This window comes from Rhea americana, unplaced genomic scaffold (assembly GCF_003343005.1).
Source record: "Rhea americana isolate MKP2758 unplaced genomic scaffold, rheAme1 scaffold_14, whole genome shotgun sequence".
Taxonomy (NCBI): Eukaryota; Metazoa; Chordata; class Aves; order Rheiformes; family Rheidae; genus Rhea; species Rhea americana.
Genome location: NW_028185483.1, coordinates 4265241 through 4286377, shown reverse-complemented (window position 1 = coordinate 4286377; position 21137 = coordinate 4265241). Strand labels below are relative to the sequence as shown.

At 40.6% G+C, this 21137-nt stretch overlaps 1 long non-coding RNA gene across 1 annotated transcript in view; it reads left to right on the top strand.

Moving 5' to 3' along the window:
• Positions 1-14751, top strand: part of LOC146599408 (uncharacterized) — a 28716-nt gene extending 13965 nt beyond the window's left edge. Inside the window, exons 2-3 of the long non-coding RNA XR_014895019.1 lie at positions 6781-6831; positions 14716-14751. This is a non-coding gene — a long non-coding RNA (uncharacterized LOC146599408). The remainder of the gene's footprint in view (positions 1-6780; positions 6832-14715) is intronic.
• Positions 14752-21137: the final 6386 nt, after the last annotated feature.

Here is a 21137-nt window from a genome sequence, read left to right as displayed (position 1 = left end):
ATATTGTTAAGCCAACTCACTTTTACTAATTAAGCTGAAAAAAGACAGATGCCATAACTTGTGGGGCTGATAAGTAATGACAATTTTTGTTTGCATTTAAACACGCTACGTACAGTTCCTTCCTTATTGTGCGGCATTTGCTAGTCAGAGGACACCCAAACATTTTCACAGGAGGAATCACATCTTAACAGTTTGTTTATGGGCCACCTCCTCTCTCATGGGTGCGTAGCACAGGTCACTTCACCTCCCTGCTGATTAATTAACAGTCCTACAGCAACTACAGCTGTTTATATGGAGCTCTGTCGAATCAAACAAGTATTTACAAGTAGTTTTCTAAAGGGCTTGTGGTTAACTCTTGTGGCTCCAGTCCTAGCCTTATAAATCCACGTTTTTGTCCAGTGATTTCTCCTCTACCAGGAAGGAGATTTGAAAGGAACTGGGACCATAGTGTGGGGTCATTAACTGACGAGCAGAAACAATTTTGGAGCTAGTCATAATGTAGTTTAATCAGCAGAAATTAAGAGGAGGGCCCAGACCCATGTGTACAGCCAAATCTTTCCACACACTTGAGGCTACTGGTAGCTTAAGGATCACATTTTGAACATGTGTGATAACCAAGTTTTTTTTTTTTTTTTTTTTCTGGAGCGTTCATCACAGGCCTAATTTGGTCTCTTGTAAGTCAATAACGAATTCTTGGATTTCTGTCAATTGAAGCAAAGTTAAGCCAATATTAAACAGTTTTGAGAAACTCACCCAAAAATCTTATCCAGCCATTCAATTTCCATTAAAATACTGCCTGTATAAATTCACAAGCAATGCAGATACCCAGCTGCAACACATTGCAATTGCTCTCGCTGCACAAACAGTGCTTTACATGCAGTTACCAAAATGGACCCATCTCTAATCCTTTCACAAACAGTCATTTGATTTCTCTGCATGAGCAATTCAGGTGTGTGCTCAGCACATATATAAGCCATTATCACATTGCCCACATATTTTTCGAGAGAGAAAGAGGACTAGAATAAAACATTATCTGTGTTAGGTGTTTTTTTCTGTTTATGAGGACATCTTTCTTCTCCAGCAGTGCAGCCTTGAAGAAGAAAGAAGGTGGCTTTAGTTTACAAAAAGCTTTGGGCTTTCTTTAAGATTAGCTTGCAAATTACTCAGTGTGTTGTTGCTCTAAATAATTATGCCAGCTGCAAACCATAAAGATTAAATATATGACCCTAAATTAAGCAGAAAGCTAATCTCCCACGAAGGAAGATGAGCCAAAGACTACATCAACTCAAACAGGGAATTCAGTATTGCTCCTCAGTTTCATAAGGAAGGTGTTCATATATGATCCTGGCAGAAATACAGACAGATGAGGAAGAATGAAAAGTCCATGCTCTATCATGGGAATTTTGGATGAACTGCATGATTTATCTATTTTTTTTAAGTAACAGGAAAGGAAAACTTGATTAGGAGGATGTTGGAAATCAGACAAGCAACTTTTTACAGAACGGATGATGACTTTTTAAAGTTACATCAATAGAAGTCATTATAGCTATTAATATTCAATAGCTAAGTAAGAGCTCTTTAGGAATAAACAAACAGCAGAAGGCAATAGTGTATTTAAAGTAAAAATTACTCATCTGTCTGTAAGGCATCCTTGGAGGCCCATTCCCTTTTCTTTGGTGATCAGCCCTACTGTCTGAACCAGGGTTATCTGTGCTTGGCAGCCAGCTGGGGTCAGAAGCTTAGAGGGGACCATGATTTAATTTTGCACCCCTGAGTTTACCCTCACGCTCTCACGGCAGCCAGGAACTGCATTTCTTTTTTGGTGCTTGAGGCGCTCCTTCCTCCTTGGCCCTGAGCGAGGGCTGCTTTTCTGGGGAGCTCTGCGAACCCGCCAGGTCTCGGCGCGCTCTGGACGCCCCAGGGGCAGAGCTCTGCTTTGAGGCTCCTGACCCCTGTTTCCCACCGTGCGGCAGAAGTTTGCTGCCACTTGGCTAGAGCTCTTTTTTTCAGCCCTTTTCCTCTCCTGTCACTGTACCGTGCATACTTTGTAAACATTTTCAATCATCACAGCTATAAAAAAGTGAAGCTTTATAGTAACAAAATACTTATTTGTCTCCTTAAGTGCTTGTCTGTAATTCAGTTTAATGATGCCGCGCTTTCTTGTGGTCTCTCATTGCCTAGAGGGTAGTTTGTATTGATTTAGTCATTGTGTAGGTCTCAGTAACAAACAACCACATAAAACGCAGACTGCAAGAGGAAAAACTTTCCTCAGGTGGAAAAACACATTTATCAGAGTAATGAAGCTTTTGATTCCGAGAATCATTTAGAAGAAAAATAAAAAGAAAGAAATTTGGTGCCTAAATAGAAAACTTAGGATGGAGGGAATAAGGAAATACCCACTCAGTTTGTTATAGCCTGTCCTTTCCTAAACAAACTAACCTATTTGGACAGGAGCTTCCATTTCATAAAGCGAAATACTGCTTTATATGCACCGTGTCAAGTCCCAGTGACTATGTATAATATATGCAACACTTATCTAAATTCCAGCATAGCAGTTTTGTCCCAGTTACAGTTATTAGCATACCTCATTTCAATTTATTTATTTTCTGAGAAGGCAAGACATTGGTATGTATTAATAACCCCAAAGTTACTTGATAAGCAGCTAGAATAGATGCAATCAAACTATTATGCTTATATATCTAATCAGTGGTGTGAGAAATAAGATTCTTCATTTGTATTGCCAGCTCTGAAGATTAAGTTGTCCTGACTGGGAAACTACATAGTGTGTCTGTCTCCATTTACCTGTGACACTGCGATGCCACAATTTCAGTACCAGCAGCAGCTCACTTGCCAAAGAGGCTTTGAATACTCAGAGTGGGAAAGAGTTAAGAAATGTCCCTCACTCCAGCTCAGTATAACGAAAATTCTTTCAATACAGTAAATTTTCCCCCCCTTGAACAAATTTGCTAATACCCTCGGGGCAGTCACCTGGAGAAAAAAAGTAACAAAAAGGATACACAAGGAGTCCCAGCAAGAGATGTGGTCCCCAGCAGCAGCGAGACTCTCTGGGCAGACCGCACGCCCGACCACCGGGCTCGAGCACACGCGGAGCGAGGCCGAAGGGAAGCAGTATAGACAAGGAGCCTGGGGAAAAGGCTTCTCGTGCTGCCCTTCACGTGCTGGTTTATACGCCAGCACTTGCTGCTAGAAAGCGGTGGCAATTTCAGCCACCAATCCTTTGATGGTATTTTCTTGAAGCAACCTGTGATCGACAAGTAAAAATATTTCTTGGATCACACTAATGTCCTCTTCTAGTATCACATTGGTCCTCTACCTTTTCCAGCTTTTGAAACTTGTTATAAAATATAAGTCAATAGTCAATATTGTAAGTTCCTCTCAGAAGGAAAATTATGATTGATTTTAACTTGGCAGCGTTAGATTAGAAGTAGCTTTATTTTTTTTCCCCTTCAAAAGCAGAATTTATGCTGGAAGATACTGCACACTGTAGACTCTCTGGAACTATAGAAATATTTTATTAAGGACTTTGTCATGCATCTTGCATATTGATACCATGCTGATCTTAAAGAGCAGGAGCTGTGGGGCCTCTTGATTTGAACCCTGATACAGAGTAGTGCCTGAACTGAGTGCTGCCTCTCAGCTAAGAAGGAAAACCTCTTTTTAAAATTCAGTCTCTTTTTAATACAGCACTATTTGCACTTGCTGTTAAGTTGCCTCATAGCTGTCAAAATCGAGGGATTTTATGTCCATTTTTCACTGGAAATAACATTTTGTGCTGATTTACAGCTCTCGCTATTAAGCACCAGATTGGCACAGACTGAACAAGGGTATTTAGAACTGCTTTTAGACAATGTCTAAGTTACCGATTTCTTACGCACTAATGAGATGGATGTGCTTTTTGTGCAGCGCAGAGCTAAAGACAAGCAGAGCTAATTTTTGTGGCCACGCCATTTTCTTATTGGAATTCATTTGCAATGCTCTTATCATATGGTAATATTCACAAAGGACCACAAAACAAGCAAAATAAGACCCATAATTAGAATGATGTTGGAAATAACTCTATACATGGTTTCCCCAGAACAGCAATCTAGCACTAATTACCTCATCCATAAGAGAGGAATTGTAGTCTTGGTTTAGGGCCTGAAACTCTTTTGCATAAGATGCATAGACCTGAAAACCTATATGTGTTCCTAACTGTAAGTATGTGAATAATCCCATTAGAGATTTTGTGACTGGTTTTATGTTGAAGTTAGAAATCACAATAAGTGTTTTAGAGGATCTGTGCCTTAGGCAGTTGTCAATATTGAAAGAAAAAGGATGGTTTTTATACATTAGCTCCTATTCTTTCCCGTTTTTTTGAATGATACCATTTTATGGCTTGTCTTTTGCTGGAAATTGCAGGAACTGAAAAATCAATTTTGTTTTTAATAAATAATTCATTGCACTTACAGTCTTTTATACTTTTTCTGTGAAATCACAAGAACTGGGAATTTCTCCACATGCATTTTTTGCCTTTTTAACAGTCTGATGAGGAATAAATACTGTGAAAATTGTTACCGGCCACTACATTTAGAAATTTATTTTCAGTAGCAGACTTTGCCTCTTTGTTATCCATTTACAGACATCTAAATCGTATTTAAATATATATATTGTAAACACTTGAATTGAATCAATTAAACAGATTCCTGAAATAAAAGCTATCTTTGTAAGAGTTCCAGAATCTCTGAATGTATTGCTTCCATTCAAGCTACTAGTAATAAATATAATATTTATATAAAAATATTACAGGGAACGTTAATACTATACCACTAGTAAAATTGTTTGAAATAATTTATGGCGGATAAACAGCACTTCAGGCATTTTCTTTGGCAATCTTTAATAAACCATGAACTCCAAGATACCTCATAGTCTTTTAGCTTGTCTACAATACACTAAGAAAGTTTCTTCAATTCCATCTCTCCTGGGCTGGGTATTTCACCTCACAAGAGAGAGGAGCAGTTTAAGCCAACAACTTTCAACCTGTAACTCCTCAGCAATGTAATCTGGGTCTTGTTAGTTTGAACCATTGATCCTGAACTATCTGTTTAGGTTTAGTGTGGAAGCAAAGACCAGCAGCATTCAGTGCCTTTTCCAGACTTTAAGAATATAAGGTCTGTAATTTCAGGCTAAGGATCATATCCAAGAATAGCACTTTATACTGAAGGAGATAGCATAGGCGTGTGCTTTCAAGAAAGAAATCCAAAATAATACCATCTAACCCATATAGCCGGGACGCTGTGCACCTAGCTCCTCTGGTTACATTAGCTATTGGTACTTAAAACTGGGTTTCTGTGCAGTACCAGAAATGCCAGTGTCTTCACACTGCCCGACTCCTGTCCTATGTAGGATACAGAGAGTAGGTAATTAGATTTTGCCAGCTGTGCAATGTAGGGCTGGTGGTGGTGGCTATGGAAAACAGCACTGGATACTGAGAACAAATTGGTCTCAGAAAGAAGTTGCAAGATGTTTCCTAAAGCTTGGAGCACAAAGCATTTACATGTAATACAGAAGACTATCTTCATTCAAATCTTTCAAAACTGATAATAAAAGTGTGGCAGGTGTATAGGGAAGGTAATAATTTAGCTAATTTTGCAATTTCAAGTAGAGGAAAGGAGGAAACAATCTTATTGTAGACACATCGCAAGAGAAGCTGCGAACTTGCATCCTTATCATTCCCATACATTTCCTGAGGTCTAGTCTGAAGCAATCAGTCTTTCATTACATCCAACCATTCTCTTATCTCTATAGAATATATATCCAGCCTATAGAACAAAATGATACAGAACATTGAGAATAATATGATCAAATGTCCCAGAGTGACTGAGTTTGAATGTATAGTCTGTCTACATTACAAATACTTGTATTCAGTCCTGAATAAAATGTTACCATGATCTGCTAAATATTCAGACCCCTCTCTTACTTTCATAAGCAATGTTGAAAACTGGAAGTCAAGCTACTCACAGAAATCAGTCTCTTCAGTCCTTTTGAAAGGATTTTTTGGAAGCTTACAGCAATTGCTGTACTGTCCAACTGGGAACCACGCAGCCCTGCTTCACAAGCCTATATCCCACCGACCACACTTGTTTATTAAGCAGGCTGTCCTGCATGGCTATAAGACACAGGGGTGTAGCATGTAGCAGCAGCAGCAAGCTTGTCCCCCATTAATGATATTTTCACTATACAATGGCTTCTTAATCAATAGGATCAATTGTGGTTTTTTACTGCAAAGTTTAAGTCAAATCTGGGCCTCTGACACACTTCCGTCACTAAAGTGTGCTTGCCCTGCTCAATACTCTCAGTAAGGCTGTCAGTCACTGTCAGATATAGGACAGTAAGCTACAGGGCCTTTTGGTTCAGTTCAGCTATTCCGATTTTCCAATTCCAAAAGATAATTGGTTTAAGTGAGATTTTTAGAGGCACTACCATGTCAAAACTCTGCCTGAATCAATAGCAATTGTGGGTGTTCAAGTCTTCTGAAAAATCAGGTTTTAAGTATTTTATTTATTGAGACTAACAATCAGTTTTGAGATTAACAATCGGTCTGAATATTACCATTGTAAATGCCACAGAATTCTCCTGGCACAGTTCTCCTTTCCAGGAAAACCTTAGGAACATCCTGTAATCTGTGTTCATAAGAAAACTGAGAAAATCCAGGCTTAAACAACATTGCCAGCTTTTGTGATTTTTATCGTAAAACTGACGATATTTCATGTTTTCTTTAAGGTCTAAGATCCTGGATTTATGATGGGAATCTCAGATTACACATTTCAAAAGGTAAATTGCTGGTTCTCATGGTTGTGGAGAAAGCTTGATAATCTGATTTTTAGGATCTCCAAAATCAGAAGAAAAAAACCCCTCAAATCTTTATGCAAAAAAAGAAAAAAGATTGTAATCCAATCTCTTACTTTTTGGGAACCTGACTCACAAAATTTGAATGCTTTGATTTTGCATTAATGCTTAACTTCAGTTTTGGGAGGCAGTCTTCATGTTAATGTCTAAGTCTTCATATTTTCTATATGAAATTATTTGGCAGGCTTGCATATTCTTAATGGTCATAGTTTTATGACTTGTCAATAAGAGTTTGTGAAGACCATCAACAAAAGTCCATGATTTATGGATCATGACCCACCTGTTGGATTTCTATGGCTAGAATTAAAGAGGTTAAATATTTATATTTAAGGTCTTGTTCGTATTCAGAGCATGCTGAAGTCAGTGGGACTTGGTTTGTCAGCACTGCTGGGCTTTGGGACGTGCACTGTGCTGAGAGATCTTCAGCTGGGTTTGGAGTGACATACTCCGGATGTTTCAGCTCCTCTGACTCCCGCTGAAGAACAAACATTTAGTTCCTTTCAGAATCAAACACAAACTATGGTTGATTCTTGCTGCTGGCACAACCGACAAAAATAGGCTCAGAAAGGAGATTACAGAGATTCAGACCTCGCTGGGTAACGACCATCTTGGGTCCCATTGCAGCTGCCCCTGACTTTTGCCTTCAGCCCTCGACATGCAGCACCCTTCACTGCTGCCCCCGGGAGAGCCACAACATCCTCGCAGCATTCCTGTCTTCCTGAGGGGTCCCTGGCCCTGCTGCGAGGGCAGCCAGAGCTGGGTGTTTTGTGCATGTTGCGAGCCCTGCTCTCAGGCTCACCGAATCCCCTTGGTAGGATTCATTCAGAGCCCTGCTTATGTCTGCCTTCCTTGGCAGGACTGGCACTGTGGTATCTGTCAGACGCCCGCGGCGTGAGTTCAGCGTGCAATTGTTAGAGCTGCAGTTAATAGACAGTTTGTTGGATTCCTCTGCGATGTTGTGCAAAGGGCTTTTCCCATCTCCTGATCTGCAGACCTTTTACAGAAGGTTGCTTTCCCTGGAGCTCCCAGGTGTGCCCAGCTTTCCAGAGGCTTTCTATGATGCTTGGTATTCATTTTTATGGGAGAAAGAGAGAAAGAGAGATGTTTTGCACTACTCTGCTCTCCTGAGATATGAAATAGGTAGAGGGAAGCATTTTTTATTTGACATTTGCTTCAGGCTTCAGCAGAAGGGATGACATGAACACTGTCCTCAGAGGACAGGAAAGGAGGAGTGGAGCCTAGTGACCCTCAGGCACCTCATTTCCCTGATAAATTGTCTCTGGCAAAGGCTCACTGTGTTACTACCTCTGTCTGCTCAGAGCAGATGACTAACGTGAGTTGGTCATAAAGAGATTTTGACCAGCAACATCCATACTCTTTGCTAGTGACACAACAACAGCCTCCAAAAGACAGTGAAGACAAAAGAATAAAAATAAGTCTGAGGACTGTTTTGCATTCACAGCTTCCTCTGTGGGCAAAGAGTTATGATGCTCGGTGCTTCTGTGGGGAGATCAGTAACAAGTAGCAGTTCATCAGTCACTGAGGACTGCTGGCTTCCTGCAGGGCTGAGTGGAGATGACCTCCATGGGAGGAGGCCAGGGGTACTGGGACTGTCCCAGCTCACCCTGTGGGAGTGCCTACCCCTGCCACTGTGCCAGAGGCTGGATACTCTTCTTCCCAAACACAGTTTTATGAGATAAACACCTGAGAAATTCTTCTCTGATCAAAGCATTACTTCTTTATGCAATTCTCTTTCCCTACCACCCTCCCCCATATGCAAATATTTCAGTAGATCCTGATGACATCTTATGTGAGACTAAAAGAGGGAAAAATGACAGAGAATAAAACTGAAACTCATCTCCAGCATGATTTGAGCCATAGAATATTTAGCTTTTGGTAACAGCTTATTGGTACATAAAAGATGGCTTTCATCTAAAATGTAACCCTGTGTTATCCCAGCAGAACTAAATACTTCATTTAATATTTGCTTTCACAGAGCAAATGAATACTCTGACCTAAACTGTCCTGTTTAGTGATACTATAATGCAAGAGATTACAATCTACACAAATATTTTTGATACTTTGTCACAAAATAGTTGAGGGGGTGGGAGAGAAGAAGAAGGGTGGAGGGACCTCCTGACCACTGAGCACTTCTAGATATCAGTAGCAGTTCTTGAGAAGGCCTAAATGGAGACTAGTAGGGAAGAACACAAGTAAGACTTCATAAATAGATTATTTTTAAAATAATTTATACTGAAAAGAACTTCAGTTACCTTGGTGTTATGCTTTCTGATTTCTGAGGTAAATAACATAAAGTAACAAAGATGTTGTATCTTTAGTTGCACCCTTAGGTAGCTAGAACTGAAATAAAGTGGGTCGGAAAGGAAGGATTATATAATAAAATAATTGAGAAATACTGTTATAAATACCACATGGCATTTGCATGCATTCACTAAACTTTAATTTACTAGTCCAGTTTCTAGTGATTGGTGAATCTTCCTGTCCAGAATCAGTCTAAAGTTAATAGGACTCTGGTATCACTACATATCTGCCCATTTGTGAATCTATGTGGGGTTTACTCCCCTTTGGCATGGGGGTAGAAATTGCACAGCCTGACATGCAACTGCTAAAACCCTGCGAGGAGCCCATTGCCACGAACCGGTTAATAAGGTAATTCTAGAAGCCCCAGTTTGTTTCCGTAGCTACACAACATTGCACAAACATTTTGGTTGCAATTTTGTGGCAATGGTTTCGCAGTTATTTGATTAAAATGCAGTGCCGTGCTGCTTCAAGCCTGGGAGTGTCTGATATCAGTGAAAGCTCTTTAGAAGTGCTACAATTTAAAATTACAGCTTACCCTCTTTGAAGGGATATTTTTAGTCTATTTATTCAGAGTATAAATATAGTTCTATACATCACTGGTATAATGTCTCTCTCTTGAGCTGGTCAGAATGACACTCTGCCCAGCACCAAAGGTCAACAAATGGGTATCTCTTCTTTCTTTTTTTTCTTACTTTTTTTTTTTTTTTTTTTTTTTTTTTTTTTTTTTTTNGTAAAGCAGCATTAAGTGCTTTAGAAGCAAAGTATCTTGTCAGCAAAGACTGCATGTCTAACCCCCTTACTACAGTGACCTACTTATAGGAAATACTCCAACTGAAAAGTTTTTTTTTCCAAGATCTAGTATTTCAAACAAAAACATATAAACATATCTAAAATAAGGTGGAGAGTGTTTAAGGGATCCCTGAGCTAAGATCATCGAAAGAATAAAAGGCGACAGAAGAAGGGAAATGGTGATGAATCACCATGAACTCAGGAGGAGTGATGTAGTGCATATTTCTATGAATGGCCATTCTCTGGCTTTATTATCAGCGGCTTCATGAGCTATTTATTTCTGATTATTTGTTTGGGTGTCAGGGGGATGTTTGTGCCTGCAAACCCCTGGAAACCAAAGTTTTATGTACATACAAAAGGCACCACAGCAGTGACTGTGCAGGCAGCCACATCCCTGCTCAGCTGTTGCCCTTGCCCTTGACCTAAGTGGACCCTCCCTTCCACACAACCCCACAGCACATATTTGGTTTCTGTGTTAATGTAGCTCTGGGCTTTTCCTGAGCTAAGTTTGCTAGTTGTGCTAAACTGTGACAAATTCTTCAAGGAGCATTGGGTTAATTTCACCTTTGATGTGTGCTTTGGAAATGGTGGAAGAGACTGATTTTTTTTTTTCCCAAAGTAGTCTTTTCTCAACTTACTGCTCTTCCAGCTGGAGCTGACCCAAGTCTTGCCCTAACTTATAGACCTGAGAGAGTAGAAAAGACCATGGAGATTAAATAGGCGCCATAGTTAGCATCTGCATAGAGTTCCTACCAAAAAAAACTCAGCCTAGCCCCTTCTGGGTGGTGTTCCTTAGTATCTCACATTACTTGGGTGGCCCAAAAATTCAGCGTTGTTCATATCATAGCCTGTGGATTGAACTTAACGTTAATTATCTAATGTCCCTTTGTTGAGGTGGAGGTGACGGTTACATTTTTGAGGTGAGTGCCAATGGATAGAGAAGCTCAGCGGACCAGGAGCTGCAGAAAGAAGCCTAGAAAACGGAAAGCCCTGGAAAACAGTTTGGGTCCAGGGAGTACTACACAGGTGCACAGATATACACCATTAGAATACCCCGAGAAATATATGCTATTTCTAAGGACACACTTCCAGCAAAGTTGGGGCTATCTATTCAGAGAGACTATGTATCTTTTCAACACCTCTGTTCTGTGTTAGGAACGTTTGTGTTTTGCTGGGAGTTTGTCTCATCTGGGCTATGTCTCATAGGGCTGCTCCCATCAGCTGCTCCCAAGCCCAAAGAACCTGTGCGTTTGCCCTCCTCTCCACGGGGATGTGTGCTGCCAGAGCTCAGGAAACCCGGTGGGTGAAGGTGTCTGACACAGGGGACCTACAATGCCCCTTCCACAGAGAATTTCCTGGCAGAAATAATGAATCTTCATGATCACTTTTTTATCTCTTCTGTGAAAGTCAGTCTGCCTAAGGGCTCAATATCGAGAGATCTGTGACAGTACAGCTCTTAGGAGTCCACACCGCCAGGGAGAGGGCAGGATGTCAACTGGCCCATGAGAACAATCTACTGTGATCACCTCTGGTCCCCCTTTGCATTCCCCAGCATTTTGGGGACCTTTGTTTTGTTACTAGCTTGCAGCAAATAAGCAGTCAATCTGAGATGGGAATATTGTTCTGATCTTTTTGCAATTTTGATATATATTACCAACAATTCTGCCCAAGTTGAGAGGGAGGAGGCTGAAAAGTCCTTGCAAGATATTTGAGTTCTGTTCCGAGGTTGCCAGTCTGAGCAATTGCCATGACCTTTGTATGTCCCCGATACTCACTAAGAGAGTCTGCAGAGTCTCCCTGTCTCATATATGTAATCACTCTTAATGTTTAATGCAGCACTCTGATGCTGGAGTGACCAAACAGTGGAATTACAAAAAGAAAAGGATCATGAGGGTTAAATCCTTACTTTATTACCAGAGCCTCCTTTTACTCCTGCACTTACTCTTTGAGACAGTTGCAGAAAATGGAGATTCTGCCTTCACTGAGCTATTAAAATGCAAGGAACAGTCTGGAGAAATATCCCATTCCCTGGGCTGCAGTGCCTGGGCTGGTCCGTAGCCTGCTCTGCACTCGCCTGGTGTGTGGAATACATATCGACGTCAAAGGGAGATCCTCTTGCAGCGCAGGGCTGGCGTGTGCAGCAGCGGCGGCGCAGGGCGCTGCCGCCAAGGGGGGCTCCCGACCGGCAGGTGAACAATAAATACAGTCTCCATTGCTATCAGAAACGTGGTGTGATGTAGCTGCTTTTCCTTTTATCGCACCATAACGAAACCATTGGAAAAAACACAGCAACAACAACCAAACATCTGTATAAGATATCAAATAAAAATATTGGGAAAGTATTTCACACACCAGTGAGATACGTGGTGGCCCCGAGAACAGGACCCTCATTTCTGTATTGCTGCTATGATTTCATGTCCCCTGAGCACTCTAAATCGAATTCACAGTATCTGCACGCGGTAACAGGACTCCCCTAAAGCCTGCCGTTCTCACAGCACAAAACCTGCAAGTTGCAGAGCACAGACAGCCCTTCCTCAGTTTGGCTCAGAAAAGTTAGATGGGTTTTGCTGCATTCTCAGCCACTGGCTATCATTTTTCATTTTTTTGTGAATGATTATGGAAGTAATGAGACTATATTACTTAAGCTGGGCTCTCACAAATCCATATGAACCATTTTGCTAAGCAAGAGAGGTAGAACTTGTTAGCTCTTTCCCCAAGTGCTTCTCTGGCTTTTAATTGCTACTTGGCTAAAGCCAGATTTTCAATCTTATTTTTATATAATTTGCAATCTTAAGACAATATACTACTGTATATAGTCCTACTCCATTGAGAAGAATGCCATTTCTTATTTACAGGGTGGAAAAACAACAGACAGATGACAAGGTGATCCCTGTGTAATGTATCATCTACCCCACAGCAAGGATTGCACCTGGAAAGTGTTTATTATAGCCAGAAAGACAGCCCTCCCTAAGATATTTTAGGATGTGACTCATGATAATGACTAATAGAAAGTTACTTTACTCATAAATCTGCTCTGTCTCTAATCCATCTGTTATTCTTGTTCCTACAAAAGGCAAAACAATTTGGCAGAATGTTTTTACACAGATATAATACGTTTACATGATTGACTCTCCATTGCTGCTGGAAAAGCAAGCCATTATGGCATGTGAATGTACTGGAGGAATTCCTTTTTGGAAAACATTTTTGCAAAGGCAATTCCAGGTGAGCCATCTAGAGGCAAAAGCAAGATTGTCTTAAGAATACTCTACACTTGTACTGTAATGAATTCCTCTCAAATAAATATCCTTAAAAAACTTGTAACATCATATGTACCAATAGCAGAGATTGCCGTCTGTTAAATTCATAAACCTCTTAAATGCTTTAATTTCCTGTGTGCTCACACTATGAGTTTTACAGTTTCCTCTGCTTTTTCAAATGATTCCTTAGGGTGGTTTGGATTGCCTAATGCTAATGTAGTGTCAAGGAAAACCTATATTAATTTAAATAAATAATATACTAATTAGAGGAGGGAATATAGAGTTAAAAAACTTAGAATCTCTTCCTACTGTTGACTCACTGTGTGATCCTGGGCAACTCTCCTAAGTGGAGTCAGTTTTACCACCCATAAAGTAGGACTTGTAGTTTTACCATCTTTGTAGAGCATTTTACGATCTTTGCATGAAATACCAAAACACTACAATGAAGATGCACATACAATAAATACATGGATTGGCCACATTTTGCTTTTGCTTTGCTCTTGCACAGTCCTATTAAAATCAAAACTATATAGGGTATAAATCAGAACAGAAAGCTTTCTTTGCACTTAGCAGTAGCAGCATCACAACCTAGCATCTGAAGGAAGGATGAAAGCACTGTAAAACATAGCTGGAATGATCTTAAAATAGGGGTGCACCTGCTGTATACTGCAGGAGTGCTTAGAGTGGGTAGTGGTCAAAGGCTTAATTACTATTCAAATTTCTCAATTTCTTTTAAAATGTACCTCTTCACACAAAATCATTTCCCCTCCCCCTGGCGATCTAATTGAATCCAACTGAAATACAAGATTTGCTTCTGAACAAGCTGGCTAAAGCAATGCAGCCAAAAGCCAGACTGCTGCTGCAGGCCCAGTGCTTGCAGCTGATGACATGGTGTGATGTTGGCAGGGCTCTCTGGGCTGCAGAGCAGGAGGTATTTATTTTAGTCTTAGAGACCTAGGGGCCTAAGTTCAGTTGGGACTACCCCAATTTAGAAATTGCTAGTGTCCAGTGCAGCCACAGCTATGACAATGACTAAATGTAGACACAGATGTTCTGCCTTCATACTGGTTACAACAACTGCAATGGGAAACAGGAGTGAAAACCTCACTTAGTACCACTTCCATGCCCACAAGGAGAAATCTCTGCTGCGTGCACACAGTAACTCTCCAGAGCTGGCAGAACCCTTCCTGCAGTATTGACAAAGCCTAAATAACCATTTAAGAAATGCTGCCTGAAGCCTGTACTGTTATTTGCCTGCCATTTAGCTTTTCGCTATAGTATAAAACATGAAACCTGCATCAGCATGTGCCAGCAGGACAGATACTGTGTGTGAGCACCAGCATGGGGCAGCTGGCCTGCCAGTAGGGATGGAGGTACTCTAGGGGAGGGTGGGTAGAGGGAATGGGCTAGGTGATCTTCTCATTCTTCCCCAAATTCACAGGACTGTTGGGAGAGACACTCAGGCAAAACATTGCGTTCTTGTCAAAAAAATAAATTAAATGGATGAGGATAAGGAGCCAACATAGTGACAATCCCCACTGGCACTGGAATGAATCAGAAGACTGCTCCTAGCTTGGAAACGCAGGCTTTTTTGGGGGCATGGCACTATATGTGGTAGGGGTTGGTGGGGACATATGGCCCAGGGTGGAAGACGAGGAGCTTCCTTACGCCAGCCCATGAGTGGCATCCACCCTGCAGTGTACGATAACAGCTAACAAAGGCAGGATATGAGGCTGTGTGGACTTCCACCTCATCCTCTCCCTCAGGTGCTGGTGTTTTACCAGAACCCCTAGAAAAGGGACCAACTGAGTTCAGAAACTGCCTCGGCTACTTGGGGTCATCCTGCTTTAGACAAGGTGATTTGACCCCACATCTGCTCCTCGCTGCACTGCTGGCTCTGGTGAGCTGCGGGCAGCCTTCCGCCTGGCTCGTAGTGTCCTCCAGATGCACGCCTCTATCTCCTGTGGAAGGGGTCAGCTGGACGCCCATTCTCATTTACTTCAGACAGCTGTGGTCCCCTGTGGCTTCTCTCTCTGACCCAACATTGTATGAGCTTGATAATGCATTTGAGCAGTCCCTGCTTTGCCCTTCTCTTCTGGGAATTACAAGGGATGTTTATTAACCATTTAGGTAGTGCCAATAATTGCCTTCGTGTAGTTGGAGATACCTGGTATCAGCCTAATAGTACATAAGAGCGCCCACTAATTTCCCACAGACACAGGCAGGATGTCTCGTATATATATCAGAGACACTTACTCAGACAGAATAAATAAATTCCATCCTACAGCTGTTTCCTAGGTAACTAAACTAGGACCACAGAAACAGACTGTGCACCGTAGAAAGATTCTAAGCAGCAAACTGCAGGATTTCTCCCTGTCTCTAAAGTTTTGGTTTTGTATGGCTATAAAACATTTTTATTTCTGTCATATTTAAGTAATAAATATATAATCAGAAGATCTACAGTTCTCGTGTAGCCAACACCTGTGATACCAAGAGTCAGGTGATGTGTCTATTTCCATAATCCACTGACAGCTCCTCTACCTATGCTTGAACTTCTGCTATGTCCATAGCCTGGAAAGCCCCTGGAGAGCAGTCACCAAATCTCTGTGCTTGATGCTTCTTAAACATGAAACCTAGTTACATGTGGACAAAACCTTTCATCAGGGAACCACGATGCAGACGTGCTGCAGGAAACCACAGTCAGACCCTCCGACTCTCCGTCCTGCCTTGTTTAGTCCATGACCTGGGATACCATGTTTGCTTGTCTCTAATCATATACTTCCTATGAGTGGCTGTAGCCAAATACATATGCTTTCAGCAATCTTCAGAGTCTGTATTTGTAGGACATAACACTACTTTTATGGACTTGCATTCTGCATTAATGACCATTGCTGAGAGCTGATTTTCGTATGGATTGCTATTTTTCTGCTGTTCAGAAGAGCCTCAAGCCTACTCTCACACTGGATAGCTCTTGAATCTGTCTGCTGTCCCTCGCTGACCACCAGCCTGGGACGTCTGCCGTCCCCATGGAGTGAGGGCAGCCTTCAGGTGAGCCCTGCCTTCCTGCACCTGACTGAGAAGGGGCAGCTGTCTGTGCAAAGGGCTCTCTTGTCAAACTGGTGAATTAAAGGAAAGAAAAAAAGAAAATAAAAAAAACAAACCAAAAGGAAATAGGCAGGTGCAACTTTGCACTTGCAACAAGAATGAAAGGAGAACGGTTGTGGAAAAAAAGTTTATGTAGGTAGACAAAGATAAAATTATTTGGATTCCCACAAGGCAAAAGTCGGAAAAACTTACCCTTAGGATGTATTTGCATTCAACTAGGAAAATTAGAGAAAATAAAATAAATAGACTACATTGCATATACCCTTATTTACTCTGTAGAAGAAGTAATTTGTAAATAATTAGCTGATAAGTGATGCTTATTTATGACACTGTAGTAATTGCTTCCAAATGTATACCATGCTTTGAAATAAATATGGTTGAAATATTGAATATTGAATGAAATGAATATGGTTGAATATTGAATGAAATATGGTTGAAATAAATGTATTTATTTTTACTGTGCAGAGCTATGGAAAAGTATTTCTGCCTTTTGAAGTAGCACCTTTTTATGCATTAAAATTACTATGTGTTACTCCAATTACAAAAGCCTCATAAATAAATATTTAACTCAACAAACTGTTTTCTGTAAATTGTATGGCTATGGATGGGCAATTAGATTTGATTGTCATGAGAAATGAGCTGATCTACTTTTAAAGTCTTAAATGAATATCAATCAAACACCCTGAACCACCTACAAATTTAGTAATTTTGGTTAAAAAAAAAAAAAAAAACTAAAAGGTTGCATTATTCAGTGGGGCTTGCACATCTTGCTGTTTTATAAAAGATGCAAAATATGCATAGCAGTGTGGGGAAGGAAAGTTTTAGGTGGTGACACCAAGGCAAAGTCGTATTTTTGTGTAAAAGGGTCAGAGGATCATAAATACCAATGGGGGAAAAAGAGGCCTTCTGTTTTCATGAGGAATTACATGCAATTTTTAGAAGAGGGATTAGAATATGTCCCTATCCACCCAGAACCTAGAGTTTGCAGACTGAATTTCAGGAAATGCGGTGCCAGCTTTTCACTGAATTACATTTGTGTGGTTCCAGTGAAGGTAACCAGGTTATATGAGGTGAAAGTCAATGCAAAAATGGGCTCAGACAGACTCTTTAAAGGTATGTAGAAACCATAATGCCTGAGTCTGATCTCTTTGGCAGTGAGCTGAATTTCATTTATATTAAAGTCTATTGATTTCTGTGGATGAACCATGAATGTATATTTATGCAAATGTAGCCAGAGTCAGACTGGCCTCATACGCCCATGATACATGATTCACTGGATCAGCTGCAAAATAGCATCTAATTCTGATAATACAGGCTCCACCCTTCTGGTCTGTTTGACTTCCATATACAAATTATCAATGTGCAGGGAAACAAGCTCCCATTTTATTCCTTTTTTTTTTTTTTTTTTTTAGCTCAATAGCTCTTTAAAAATTGCTCATTCTGCCGTCTTGCAGTTCATCAGCAAATGGGGGACCCAACAGTTACTGTTAAGGTTCAGCTAAGATGTTCAGCCCCAAATATGTCAAGAAAAGTAGTCTCCAACTGTAAGTTGGCCAGAACTTCTTTAGATGATGGGAAACACCTTATGCTCCCGTTAGTTGGCTAGTCAGAAGCAACAATTAAAACAAGAAAACAAAGAGCAGACACTATTTGTCACCAAAATTCATAGATCTTGTTTGGAATCCAGACACATCTGGCAAGTGAGAAAGTGTTTAGTTGCTGTAGTTGTTTGCCTGAACATACCCAGTTTTAAAATCTGATCACCTACATAAAAGTAAGAATAGGACCACAAGATTTCATTGGCTTCAAGTCATAACTTTTCTCCAAAACTCTGCATTACCGTAAGGTCCTGAGAATACAGCGGGCAGTAAAATCCTGATGTTATTCATGTATTGTCTAGCTACGAACAACAGCCATTTTCTTGGGCTGAAGCTCTTCAAGGAGCACGGCAGCTCCAGGATTTTGCAGCCTAGCCAGTTCAGCTTTCCCGTGGGAAACAAGGAAAGACTTGAGGCCCAGGCCAGATACCTGGCTCATGGAAGCTCACTGTCTTCTTCTGACATATTGCTGGCAAAGCACCAGGCACCTATGGCACTGGCCCTTCACTAGGGTGACTAAGTTACTCTGACTTGTTAAAAGGATGTCTCTCTCCTGAGGATGTTGTCCTTTTTCAAGGAGAACGTCTAACGTGAGCAGAAAGCTGCACTATGCCAAGCAGAGTGCTCTGGTGCAGGAGATCTGCATGAGGATCATCTCGCATGGGAGGCTGCCCTCACTTGCATTTTACCTGAATGTCTTTTCTTACTGGACAATTTTATTTCTTCATGAACATAATCCAAAAGCAATCTATAGAATTACTAAAGCAATGGATTGAAGAGTGATGCTCTGAATGTAAAAATTTGGATGGGAATTTAAAAACAGCAAGAGAGCCATGAGGGCTCCACATTGACAGTGGACTCGAGAAGTGTCTATTTGTACTGCCTAATGATCTGGCTCATCTAATTTATTGCTACGTGCAAGTGAAGGTTCAAGAAAATTACATAGTGGTTAAGTGTTAGAGCAGAGATAAGACTGCAATAATGAGAAAACCTACAAACAAATACATATACATTTCATTCCGCAAAGAAAACCACATATGACTTATAGGGTATAAAATGAAAAATATCAATAACTTGGCCTATATTATTCATTCAACTTGCTCTCTTCCCCACCTGTAATTAATGCTGCAGCAAAGCACAGGCCTTCTCTTTGCTTCTTACTCTGCCAGGTCACTCCTCTCTCAAGATTCATACTGGAGGCTCCCTTTCTTTGGGTTTGGATGTTATTTCAAGTATAAAGGACTTATGAGGGGGTCATAAGCCGGCTTGACTGCCCATCCCATTCACTGATGGAGAGCACTTGGAGAAGGAGAACCTTCCCATGTTATATGCAGTGCTGTATTTAGCCCAGAATGACATGTATTGCCACATCAGGCTCAGTGCAGTATCTAGAGATCATATAGGGAATGAATTCATGAACTCATCCTTTCTCTCTGTCTACTCCATGAATCTAGTAAGATTTTTGCCCTCTTGCTCTTAGTTTCTTGTTTATTTGTTACAGTCATTCTCTTCTAGCCTAATAGACTTTTAAAATATAAGTGAATTGAAAACACAAATCAGAAGGAAGGAGATTCGCTTTAGTAAGTTCACAAGCTGCACCATTTATGCACTTACTTAGAGAATGCAAAATGTAAACAAATTGAAAGGGAACAGGCCCCAAGTAATTAACCTCAAATACTGTAATTATCAGTGTTTTTTTTCCCCCAGACTCTTTAGAAGTCACTTCAATGGCTCCTTTCTTATGGAAAACACTTAATACGAAACACCTCAGGTTAAAAATGTTAATAGCAGATGAGCTTATGCAATCACAGAGGGTCTCCTAGTGATGAATCAATGGAAGTGATCTAACTGGCAGGCAGCCATCAGCTTGTTTTTTGTTTGTTTGTTTGTTTGTTTTTAGAGCTATTTCTAAAGTCTGTTGAAGTTTTAAATATCATTTTTATATAAAATTAAGTGGAAGAACAGTTGCATGTTTTCGTTAGGTTTACTCAATGCAGTATATCCTGACTGAAGCAACAGTTGGTCTTCGTCACAGCTACAGGAAGACTCATAACGCTCAGCTGAGACAAGGTGGGCCCTTTTTCCTCGCTCCAGCCTGCACTTCAGCTTGTACAAGTGGCAAGCAGTTCGTACACACCACCAGGTTTATGTAACTGTGATTCTCCCCCTGCGCCTTTCATCCTTTTCCTTGGTCCACCTCAAATTCCACTTTGAAGAAAGCAGAAACTTAGAGTAAAATTTGGTCTAAATGACCAGTGATATTACCCAAATCATCCTTCCTTTGCTGAAAGGCCAGTGAACCATCCTGCTGTACTAGGCTTTCAAGTCCTTAAAGAAAACCAGTGAGATTTAGATACTTCAAACCCAATGCCAGCGTTTTGCTTATCTCTGAGAGACTGTTCTCTCATTCAGGAGAACTAATTTCCACAGCGTGCGTTATGGACATCAAGCCTTTTGGTACAGAAAGCTTGATGCACTGAGCTGGATCAGTTCTTCAAGGACTACTTGAGAGTAAGTACTCTGCTTGCCTTACTGGTGTGAAGATAACTAAAATCTGATGAAATGAAAAATTGTAAATGTGTACTGGAGTCTTAGAAAACACAGTGCTAATAACATAGAAGATTATACAGGTGGGAAAGTATCAGCTACGGTATTTGGAGACTGAATTTCAGGAAATGCGTATTTCAGGAAATGGTATTTCTGGAGTCAAATCTTTTTTTTTTCTTTTTTCTTTTTCTTTTTTTTTTTTGGTGATATTCACAAGTGTCTCTGAGTCCTCCATGAGCAAAACAAATATCCTCTACACACCTGATGATCACCATATCCTTAAAATCCCCCTTACTGTTTGAAGATGGGGTTGGTGCTGGCCTCATCTCAGCAAATCTGGGAGCCTTCAGCTATCACACCAGAACCATCTGCATCCCTAATCGTCTGTGCCTCAGGCTGAAAATGGCTTTTCCCTTGCATTATATAATCATTAATAGCAATCATTTAATTAATTTATTGTAATGACAAGCAACCCTGACATTGAACCCGTCAGGGAACTGCATAAGTGATTAAAGATACAATCCTTCAGAAAGCATCATGAAACTGATAACATAAAAAGAAATAAGTTATTAAAGTGCCACTTAGGAATCTTATGAACCTATAAATATATAGT